Source organism: Citrus clementina, unplaced genomic scaffold (assembly GCF_000493195.1).
Source record: "Citrus clementina cultivar Clemenules unplaced genomic scaffold, Citrus_clementina_v1.0 scaffold_8, whole genome shotgun sequence".
NCBI classification, from domain to species: Eukaryota; Viridiplantae; Streptophyta; class Magnoliopsida; order Sapindales; family Rutaceae; genus Citrus; species Citrus x clementina.
The window spans coordinates 10,681,432-10,693,304 of NW_006262022.1; the positions used below are offsets into that span (position 1 = coordinate 10,681,432).

The window sequence follows — 11,873 nt, forward strand, 5'->3', positions numbered from 1 at the left end:
ATGATATTTAATCTCTAATATAAATAATGTAAAAGTTTTTATCACCACCAAATTAAAACATGAATGCATCAAAACTACTGGAAAATGTTTCAATATACAGTAATATCATAACTTTAGCCTAAACACAGTGCCAAGTAGTCTGACTTCAGCGTAGAGCTCTTAAACCATTGTAGAAAGCAAAATTGCACCAAAACTCATATTCTAGCCGAAATCATAAGCCATATGTGTGTTGTGACCATTGATACAGTGGAATTATAGTTGACTCTGTGTAAATCCTCGCCGGATCAAAGATTGTCCCTAGTGAATCCAAACAAACTACAGTAGAGCCCAAAACAAGGAAACGACATTTCTAAAAAAAAAAGTACTAATACCCTTGAAATAATAACACTCCAAAAATAAAAACAAAAAGGTAGGAGAATTTGTTGACAAAAACAACCAAAAATAAAAATAAAACCTTTCAATGTTTTGAGGAGTTTCGCTCGCAGCTTGGGCTTTTCACGGCAATGATTCCAGTGATGACTATGACAATCAAGGTTGAACAACTGATGGTGAAGACCATGCATCGTGCAATAGGAGCAATGATTGCCGGTCGAAAAAGCAGAGCTCTGTCACTCTCTCTCCCAGTCTCTCTCGTGTGCAAACAAAATACCGATTGATGGATTGGATTAGTTGTTTGGTTTGAGCAAGATAGAGGCTTCGATTTTATGTGAACAGTAAAGAAATCGAAGAGAGAAATTAGGGATTTGAGAGAGAAACGTGATTTCAAGTGATGAGCAAAGAAATTCAATAAGAGAAAATTAGGGTCCGTTCGGTATCGTTTTATAAGAAGTATTTTCATTTTCGTCTCTTACTTCAAGTGTAATCCATGAACAAATTACAAGTAAACTATGAAACACGTAAAACAAGAAACCATGTGATAGTAATAAATAGGAAACAACTTTAACATGTTTTGACTATTCTACAGAAAAACTTATAGAATAAATTATAAAATTGATTCTTCATATTTGCAGGCACATGATAAATCCATTTTTATCATCTTCATCTATATTTTCTTTCCCATTTATCAGCGCAGATGATTCTTCATTTTTCTAACATTTATCTCTACTTTCTTCTTCTTCTGTAGCTAGCTACTTTATTCTTCATCTTTCACCCTCATATCTTATTTTCTTCTTTTAGGATCAAATTTTCAAGTATTTTTGTAAATTTTCACTCTAATTTCTTTTTTCTCGTACATAGCCCTGCTTAAATTTTTGGGTTGATCTAACATTTTTTTTGAGTACCTATCTTTATTTTTTCAGTTCTTGCACTACTATTTATAGATTATATAAATATATACTAATTTTAGCATATGTTATTCCCTTAAACTCTCTCGCAAGTGGGCAAGTCAGGTCTCTATCTCCCGTCCTGTATGTTCTTAGTTTTTCTTTTCCCCCCGTCCTTAAAAGCACGTGGGTGAGAGTTGTAGGGTTCTGGCATTTGAGAGTATGCCTGGCCATATTGTGTTGCTGCACTTATTCTTTAAATAATAGAAAATAAATAAATTATTTATTTGCTTGTTATGGAGAAGACATAACAAAACAGTAATTGGAGAAGACGGGGTGTAATTATGGTAATATTATCTATTTTAAAATTTTATCGCTAACTTATTTATGGTAGGTCTATATTTATTTAAAAATTTAATTGTAGCTATGAAGATTATACGAATTAATTTTATATTATTTTCATTATTTCAATTTTTTAACTATAATTATGACTTGAATGTTTATTAAAAATTGTTTCTAAAGATAATATCACCAAACATATATTCAATTTCAAAATACAATAATTTTAAAACATCATTTTCATTCTCATTTTTGTATTACTTTTTAAATATAAGTATGACAATAAATATTTAGTAAAAATTATTTTTAAAAATAGTATTACCAAATATATATTTATTGTTTTTATAGTTTTCAATTTTGTCTACTGATACATATTAATTTTTTTTAATTTTAAAATACATGATACAAAAAATAATATCATACGCATGCTTAAATTCAAAATAGAATAACTGCAAGACATTATTTTTATTTTTATTTTTATTTTCTGTTTTTAAAAAATATTAATTCAAAAACAATACCAAACAAGCACTTTAGTTGAATCCAACGGTTTGTTTTAAACTTACCGCATTGTAGTAGGGTAGTAGCAGCCTTTCCTTTTTTTTAATGTATTATAAATTTTTTTCTTTTTAAATCTCGCCCATTGTCCACTTAACTATTTATTTAACTACTCCGGCGTGTGATTTTTTAGAGTTACTGTGGTAACTGTTGACATATCCTATTACGTTAGCATCACGTGTTTTGTGAGGCCCACAGAGAACACCTAATTGCCCAGCTATTACCGGTTGCAATTTTTTTTCCAAAAAAAAAATAAATATAAATTGTTGGCTTGGCAACTAACCCAATCAATAGAAAACGAGAGTAGACGAGAAATGGCGGGGACAGTGAAGAGAATCAAGCTAGGTTCACAAGGTCTAGAAGTTTCAGCACAAGGCTTAGGATGCATGGCATGTCCGCCTTCTACGGGCCCCCGATGTTAGTGAATTAGATGAAGCTGGAGCAGAGCATGATGTTGCTGTGTAGCTGGAGCAGAGCATGATACAGCTGGTTGTAGCAGATCAAATCATTAAGCTGACCTGTCAAAGTTAGTTAGCTGGTTGAGCTGATGTGTCAAGTTAGTTATACAGCAAATGATTGTGTTGCAACAATCTCGTGTGTGTTAAGAGATTGTAGCTCAATATAAATATCAATCTGTATTCATTAAACAGTAAGTTTTGGAATAATAAAAGATCTAATAGATTTCTTTGTAAAGCTTTTCTTTTATTTTCTTTCATTTTCCAACCTACCAAACAATATAAAACTAAGTTTCTTTCATGGTATCAGAGCCATAAATGGCAAATATAGTTCAAAACAACAACTCCTTCAGTTTTGTTACGCCAGTAAAGCTAGATCAAAACAACTTCATTATGTGGCGCACACAAATTTTAACTTCAATCAAAGGAAATGGTTTGGAAGGGTTTATCAATGGCGATCGAGAATGTCCTGAGCAGTTTCTTTCTTATGGAAACAACAATGGAGCTGAAGTTTTAACTGAATTTGGATCTAGATCTATTAATCCAGAATTCGTAGCTTGGATGAAAACTGACCAACTCTTACTGAGTTGGATGATGTCATCGATACAGCAAAATCTGCTTGCAACTGTGATTGATTCTACAACTTCAAAACAGCTTTGGGAAACTCTTGCTAGTATATTTATCTCTCAATCACAAGATAGAATTCAAACACTTAGAATGAAGATTCAAACTATTAAGAAAGGTGCAATGCATATGTCTGAGTATTTTGTAAAAGTAAAACGCATAGCTGATACTTTAGCTCTAGCTAGAAAACCTATTGAGTTAAATGATCTTGTGATGCACATATTAACTGGTCTTGATTCTTCAGACTATGAGTCTTTAGTCACTGCTGTGTTAGCTCGAGGTGAAAAGATCACATTAGATGAACTATATTCTTTGTTGTTGAATCATGAAAATAGAGTTGAGCAAAAGAAAGGAAAATTGCTGGTGATGTGATGCATGACATGACAGCAAATTTTGCTCAGAAGAACTCTTATGCTGGAAAGAATAATGGAAATTTTCAGAAAAATTATGGAAATAACTATGGAGGTGGTAATAATTCTGGATATGGAGGTTTTAATGGATATGGATATGGTCAGTTTAATACTGGTAGTAATTCCTCTGAAGTTGTTTGTCAAATTTGCTTCATACCTGGTCATGCTGCAAATAGATGCAGGAATAGGTACAACTCATCCTTTGTTCCACAGAGGAATCATGGTAGAGGCAATATGAATGGTGGCAGAGGTTTTAATCAAGGGCAATATGGTAGAGGAAGAGTATATAATGGTAATAGTGGAAGAGGTTTTGGAGGTTTTGGTTCAAATGCTGGTTTTGGACAAAATGCTAGTTTTGGTCATGCACCCAGGGGTTCTGTTTATCAAGGAAATATAGTGTATCCAGATAGCAATCCTTCTGCCTATTACTCTTTCACTCTTGGATCATCTAATTTTGTTGTTGGTCAAGGAAACAATAATCCTGGACAGTCAAGTGCTTCATCTTCCTCAGCTATGTCTTCTTCACTTCCAGAACTCATTGAAAATCCTTCCTGGTACATTGACAGTGGAGCCACAAATCACATTACTAATGATCTAGGTAAACTTCTAGATTCACAAGCTTATACTGGTACTGAAAAGTTATTTGTTGGGGATGGAAATGCATTAGCTATTACACATATAGGATCAGTTGTGCTGAATACTTCAAATTCTCAATCTTTATTTCTTAACCATGTTCTTCATGTTCCCTTTATTACTAAGAATTTACTTAGCATCTCCAAATTATTGGCGGACAATCCTGTTACTGTTGAATTTCTTGGTGATTTCTGTTTTATAAAGGCCAGGAACACAGGGAAAATTTTACTTGAAGGTGTTGCTAAAGGTGGCTTGTACAGAGTCTCTTCACATGCTGCTGCTCACTCAGTTTTTCTCAGTTCAGTTGGTCAAAACAAAATTCAGTCTCTTTTCGCTTGTTTTCCTAGTTTTACTTCTAATAAGTTTTCTGCTGTTAGTTCTTCTGATAAGCTGAATAAAAACTCATGTCTGTCAGTTGTTGCAAATGGTTTAACTGATGTAAATCTTCTACATAGAAGATTAAGACACCCTGCTCCTTATACTCTCAAAACCATACTCAAAGCTTGTAACAACTTTACTGCTCTTGATAAAGCTGAAAGTTTGAAATTTTTTTCAGCATGTCAATATGGGAAAAATCATATGCTGCATTTTGATTCAGTTGAAACAAAAACTTCAGCACCTTTACAACTAATATATGCAGATCTGTGGGGTCCTTCTCATGTTTGTTCTACCCAAGGATATACCTACTACCTGTCAATCCTAGATGATTACAGTAGGTTTACCTGGATATTCCCTTTATCAGCAAAATCTGATGCTCTTGAAGTCTTTAAAAATTTCAAAACATTCATTGAAAAGCATCTTCAACTTGCAATCAAAACTGTCCAAACTGACTGGGGAAGGGAGTTCAGATCTTTTTCCTCATTACTCACTACTTCTGGTATCCATTTTAGACATCCTTGCCCACATATTCATCACCAAAATGGAAGAATTGAGAGGAAACATAGACACATAGTTGATGTAGGTCTGACTTTATTAGCTCAAGCTCATTTACCACTCAAATTTTGGTGAAATGCATTCCACTCAGTAGTCTATTTGATAAACAGACTTCCAACTCCAGTTCTAAATAGCATTTCTCCTTTCCAAAAGCTGTTTCATTATCAACCAGATTATTCAACACTTAAAACTTTCGATTGTGCTTGTTATCCAACACTCAGACCATACAATAGATATAAGTTTGATTTCAGAACTGCTAGATGTATATTCATTGGCTATAGTTCACAACATAAGAGATATCTGTGTCTTCATTCTTCTGGAAGGGTCTATATTTCCAATCATGTCACCTTTAATGAAAATTCATTTCTTATGAGTCTGGGGTAGATTTTTCTTCAACCTCTTTAAGCTGTCAGTCCCCATCACACTCTGAGTCTTCTTTTAAGTCTTCCACTTCTTCTGTTACTCAATTACAAGCACCTTTAGCAGCATCATCAGCACCTCAACCTACTGATCATCAGTCTAATGCTTCTATTTCCTTCCCAAACTCTACTCCAGTTTATTTTTCTAATAACTCCAACTCAGCTTCTTCTTTCTCCTCTTCACATTCCTCACCTCCCCATACATTGCCACAACCTGCACCATCTGGTCATCCAATGGTAACCAAATCAAAATCAGGTATTTTCAAGCCAAAAGTGTATTTGTTAGCCTTGTTAGCCCAGCAATCAGAACCAACTTCTGTTTCCAAAGCACTCTCTGATCCTATGTGGTATAAAGTTATGCAAGAAGAGTATCTAGCACTTACAACTAATCACACCTGGGATTTGGTTTTACCTGCTACTCCAGTAAAGATAGTTGGTAACAAGTGGGTGTTTCGAATAAAGTATAACTCAGATGGCTCGGTTTCAAGGTATAAAGTCAGGCTTGTTGCAAAGGGGTTTCATCAGACACATGGGGTTGACTACACAGAAACCTTCAGTCCAGTGGTTAAATCTTCAACTATCAGGGTTATTCTCAGCTTAGCAATGTTGCACCACTGGGTTATTAGGCAAGTGGATGTTAATAATGCCTTCCTCAATGGCATTTTAATTGAAGATGTGTACATGGCTCAGCCTCAAGGTTTTGTTGATTCAACTAAACCTAATCATGTTTGCAAGCTGAATAAGGCTTTGTATGGTTTAAAACAGGCTCCTAGAGCCTAGTTTGATAGATTTAAGGATGCAATGATCTCCCAGTGGCATTTTCAGCATTCAAGGTCTGATAACTCTCTTTTTTATGCCTGGAACAGTGGTCATATAACTATTGTTTTAGTCTATGTTGATGACATTATCATCATTGGTTCCAGTCCATCACTAATTCAGCAAACTATTCATAATATGCATCAGACTTTTGCTTTAAAGGATCTGGGGGAACTTCACTATTTTTTAGGGATTGAAGTCAGCAAGTCTTCCAAAGGGGTTTCCTTGACACAAGCAAAGTACATTGTTGATGTTCTGGACAAACATGGCATGACTAATTGCAGTCCTGTGCCAACTCCAATGTCTATAGGTTATTATCTCACCAAAGACTCAGGGGAGCCAATTGACAATGTTTCTCAATACAGAAGTGTTATAGGAGCCCTTCAGTATGTTACTCTCACCAGGCCCGACATTGCTTTTTTTGTAAACAAGTTGAGTCAGTTCCTTTCCAATCCTAAGACTCAACATTGGGAAGCATGTAAAAGGTTATTGAGGTACTTAAAAGGTACTGTCCATCTTGGGCTGCAGTTCTACAACCAAGGAGCTCTGCAACTCCATTATTTTTCAGACTCTGATTGGGCTTGTGATCATGATGATAGGAAGTCAGTAGTTGGATTTGCTGTTTATCTAGGTCCCAATCTTGTCTCTTGGTCGTCCAAGAAGCAAGCTGTTGTTTCCAGATCCAGCACAGAAGTTGAGTATAGATCTCTTGCTCATGCTGCTTCAGAGGTTACCTGGATGAAGTCTTTACTTGGTGAACTTAGCATCAAATTGAGCTCTACTCCTATGATGTGGTGTGATAATCAAGGAGCCATTGCTTTAGCTTATAATCCAGTTTATCATGCTAAAACTAAGCATGTAGAATTGGATATCCATTTCATCCGAGATAAAGTTACTACTAAAGAAGTTGCAGTCTGTTACGTGCCTAGTCAAGATCAAACTGCAGATGTGTTGACTAAAGCTCTTACTTTCAAACAATTTAGTTACTTTCGCAGCAAGCTGAATGTTCATCCTAAACATTTCAGCTTGAGGGGGGATGTTAGTGAATTAGATGAAGCTGGAGCAGAGCATGATGTTGCTGTGTAGCTGGAGCAGAGCATGATGCAGTTGGTTGTAGCAGATCAAATCATTAAGCTGACCTGTCAAAGTTAGTTAGCTGGTTGAGCTGATGTGTCAAGTTAGTTATACAGCAAATGATTGTGTTGCAACAATCTCGTGTGTGTTAAGAGATTGTAGCCCAATATAAATATCAATCTATATTCATTAAACAGTAAGTTTTGGAATAATAAAAGATCTAATAGATTTCTTTGTAAAGCTTTTCTTTTATTTTCTTTCATTTTCCAGCCTACCAAACAATATAAAACTAAGTTTCTTTCACCCGAAGCCCAAATCTGATACGATAGCCTTGATCCACCATGCCATTGACAGTGGCATCACTATACTTGACACTTCTGATGCTTACGGACCACACACAAATGAAATCCTTCCGGGCAAGGTAATGTAATTTAGCTTCTATTTCCTCCCTTTAATTTCAAAAGGGCATGTTTGGCAAATAATAATATAGTAGCTTTGATTAATTTGGTTTTGGGATTAGGCTCTGAAAGCAAGGTACAGAGGAAGAGTTGAATTGGCTACTAAATTTGGTATCAGATATGAGGATGGCCAGTACTCATACTGTGGGGATCCTGCTTATGTAAGAGCTGCATGTGAGGCCAGATTAAAGCGTCTGGATGTTGACTGTATTGATCTTTATTACCAACATCGCATTGACACTAAAGTTCCCATTGAAGTCACAGTTTGTCGCTTTTAATTTTTATATATTTGTCTCAATCATGCATGTTAAACTATATTAGTTTGTTAGCCTCTGGGTAGCTCGGCTGCCAATGAATATGAAACACAGAATATTTAAAAATACAGGCATGGGTCACCTCGGTGGGTGAGGTTTCTGTTATTACGTACTAATTCTTTTACTTGTGTTGTTTCGTAAGATTGGGGAACTCAAGAAACTAGTTGAAGAGGGTAAAATAAAGTATATAGGTCTATCGGAGGCTTCTGCTTCAACAATTAGACGAGCTCGCCATCCATCCAATAACAGCTGTGCAGTTGGAATGGTCCTTGTGGTCACGAGATGTGGAGGAAGAGATTGTTCCTACTTGCAGGTAAGGCATTATTTGGACCAAATGAATTGTTTTGACCTAGTTGAAAGGAAAAGAAATTATGAGTAGATGATTTAACATTTGCATGCTAACGCAATTTTGGTGGTTGCTCTGCTCAGGGAACTTGGCATTGGAATTGTTGCTTACAGTCCTCTAGGATGTGGGTTTCTTTCATCCGGACCAAAGTTGGTTGAAAGCATTGCACCGGATGATTCTAGACATGTTCGTAAGGCTACCATGCATTTATTATTCGATGTCTGCAAGCATGTTTAAAACCTTCTCTCAAGATACTCTACACTGACTTGCATACTATTTTATCTTATAAACCTCTGAAATTTATCTAGAGCCATAGTTATAGTTATTCTAACCTAACCCAGGAGGACTTGTTTAAGAATTCTCTTTCTTAGATATTCTACTAGTTCATTTCGATCGTCTAATTACACTGAAGTTGCCTGTGTATGGATTGCATCGAGAGGATTGAGGAAAAATGAAAATTCAATTACTAAGGACTGAATACACTGTAATCCTTTTTGAAGTGACTTGTCTACCAAAACTTATTCATCATTAGCTAAATGTTTGGTGTTTACTAATCATGTATTTTTACTTTCATCATATTTGCATTACTTGTCTTCTTTATTACACATTCATTCTCATTTAGCAATACAATAATAATTCTTGTTTAGTTTTACTCTATAGCTCTGAAATTCTTCATAGATTTCAATTGTTTCCCTCAGATTATGTTCATTAACCTCCTCAAATATGAGCAAAAGCTTTCTTTGCATTGAAAATCTAAGGAATTATCTATGCAATGACTTCATTGATGCACAGAAAATTTTAACATGACTGATTCAATTTATATACATGATAATACCCCTTAAGTTGTATAGAGGTGAAAACAAAATGAGGGAAAAAAATTGTTCCATTACCTCAAAACTATTACTGGATGCTCCAGAAGTTTAGCTGTAGTGACTCTTCCAAACTTCTACATCCTTGTGGCAGTTTCCATTTTTGTTATATTGCTTTGCCTATGCACGTCAATGTGAAATCAATTGACAAGTCCAAGGAGAGTTTATTTCTTGTGAGACCTTTGTCTAACATGCCAAAATGTTTTACTATAAACATCCTCCACCTAGGAGAAGTCCCCGCCTAGTCCTTTTTCTTTGTTTTCTGGTCTATTGAATTTTACATAAACCTCCTCTAAAATCATGCTTTATCCAAAATGATGTTCTTTTTTTAATGATTCAATTGCAGTTCAGTATTGGTACTGAGCTGTTTTCTAAATCTTGCAGCATCAACCGAGGTTCCAACCTGAAAATTTGGAGCATAACAAAAAGCTATTTGAACGTGTTAATGAAATAGCAGTAAAGAAAGGATGCACCCCATCTCAGCTTGCATTAGCATGGGTTCATCACCAAGGAAATGACGTGTGTCCGATTCCTGGAACCACTAAGATTGAAAACCTGAATCAAAATATTAAAGCTCTGTCAGTGAAACTTTCTCCAGAAGAAATGGCGAGCTTGAATCCATTGCTTCAGCAGATGCTGTAAGGGGTCATCGGTATGGGGGTGTCACTCCTACCTACGAAGACTCTGAAACTCCACCTGTGTCTTTGTGGAAACCTTCATAAAGGGCGTTGGTATTCTGCTTCTTAGTACCGATTTTGCAATTGCATGTAGTTCCTAGGTTCTGTTGTGGGTAAAATCATTGTGTTCTGATACGAGACCCTATCAGTACCTTTCTGCACTTTCCACAAGCATTTAGTGAATATTGTATTGAGTTCCTATGCAGTGTTGTAAGTAAAACTAAATCATTGTATCTTCTGCAGTGAGCACAAAAACAATGTAATGTGTTTATGCAAATATATGAGAAACAATAACAAATCAAAATCGAGTAATATTTATCTGAAATTTCTGGAAGTTTAGATGATCTGAATCAGGGGCGAAGCCAGAAAAAATATCTTGGGTAGGCTAAATTTTTTCCAAATCCAAATATTATCTTGGTTAAAAATATAAATTTGAAAGAAAATTTTGTTAATACATAAGAAAATGTGAAAGAAAATTTTGTTACACATAAGAAAATATGTCATATCTACGAAGTAATTTAGTCACAATTAAACACTATTAAGTTTGTGTCTTACCATACTTTTGAGAATTAAATCCATCTATTATCAAATTTAAATTGACGGTGTTTACAAATTCTCTTTTAACGTAGATAACTATACAATTTGATAAAAATTCCTTCTCTTCCTTATTTTGAAGTCGTGTTTACGCTCGTTTGGGTGTTTCAGTCAAAACAAGGTATAAATATAAAAGAAGTTAAAAGAAATAATCACAAATTTACTAATAAAATTCATAGAACCGTCAGTCTGTCACTATGACACATTAACACTATCCAGAAGCCAAACAATAAGTTTAATTAACAAATTAACTTTATGTATAATATACTAAATTGAATCTATGATCCATCTCTATCAATAATCAATTTCAAATATCTCTAATCTATCAATAATTAATTTAAAATTTTGAATGCTAGAATTTAATGGCTAAATTATCTTCATTTGACCCAACAATAATTTAATTGTACACAATGAAAATGGAACAAAAATTAAATAATATAATCTTTAGTCTTTACTACCTAACAATTAATAAGTGTACTGTAAATGATTGAATAAACAATAAATGTATTATCTATTCTTGTCAAGAATAAGAGGAAGAACTGAAGAAGCCAGGAAAGAAAGCACGTTCTGGAATCTTGAATGAAGTAAATGCTCCCTTTTTCTATATATTTATTTGAATGACAAAATTGTAAATTAATAAAGTGGTACTATTGTAAATAAAATAGCGGCAATTTTATAAACTTTGCATTATGACATTTTTATAAATTTTCCAAAAATTTCCCAGCCCACTTGGAGCCTCGCCACTGATGCGAAGAGCAATGCTAGATGTCCCAACATAAGTCTTAATTTGAGTTCCTATTGACGTGGAATTCATCTATTGAATGGTGGTTAAATAATTTTACTAGATATTACATTCATTATTCAATTGATGAGTGACACATATCATTAAGAGTCAAGTTGAGACTCAAATGTTAGGATCCTAAATATTATTGCTGATCTAAATTTATTGTAGCATTATACGTTTCTTGTTGTTGCACGTGACATCCTTCCTCAACAAAAAATTATTCAATGATTTCAGATCAATCGAATACTTTTGCTGTGTTACAAAGTGGCCTCTACGAGATTACCAAATTGATTCACAATTTTTCACATCAT

At 34.5% G+C, this 11,873-nt stretch overlaps 1 pseudogene; it reads left to right on the top strand.

The window, feature by feature from the left end:
* The first annotated feature begins 2,470 nt into the window (after nt 1-2,470).
* On the top strand, nt 2,471-10,229 carry LOC112096165 (annotated as a pseudogene).
* The last annotated feature ends 1,644 nt before the right edge of the window (nt 10,230-11,873 follow it).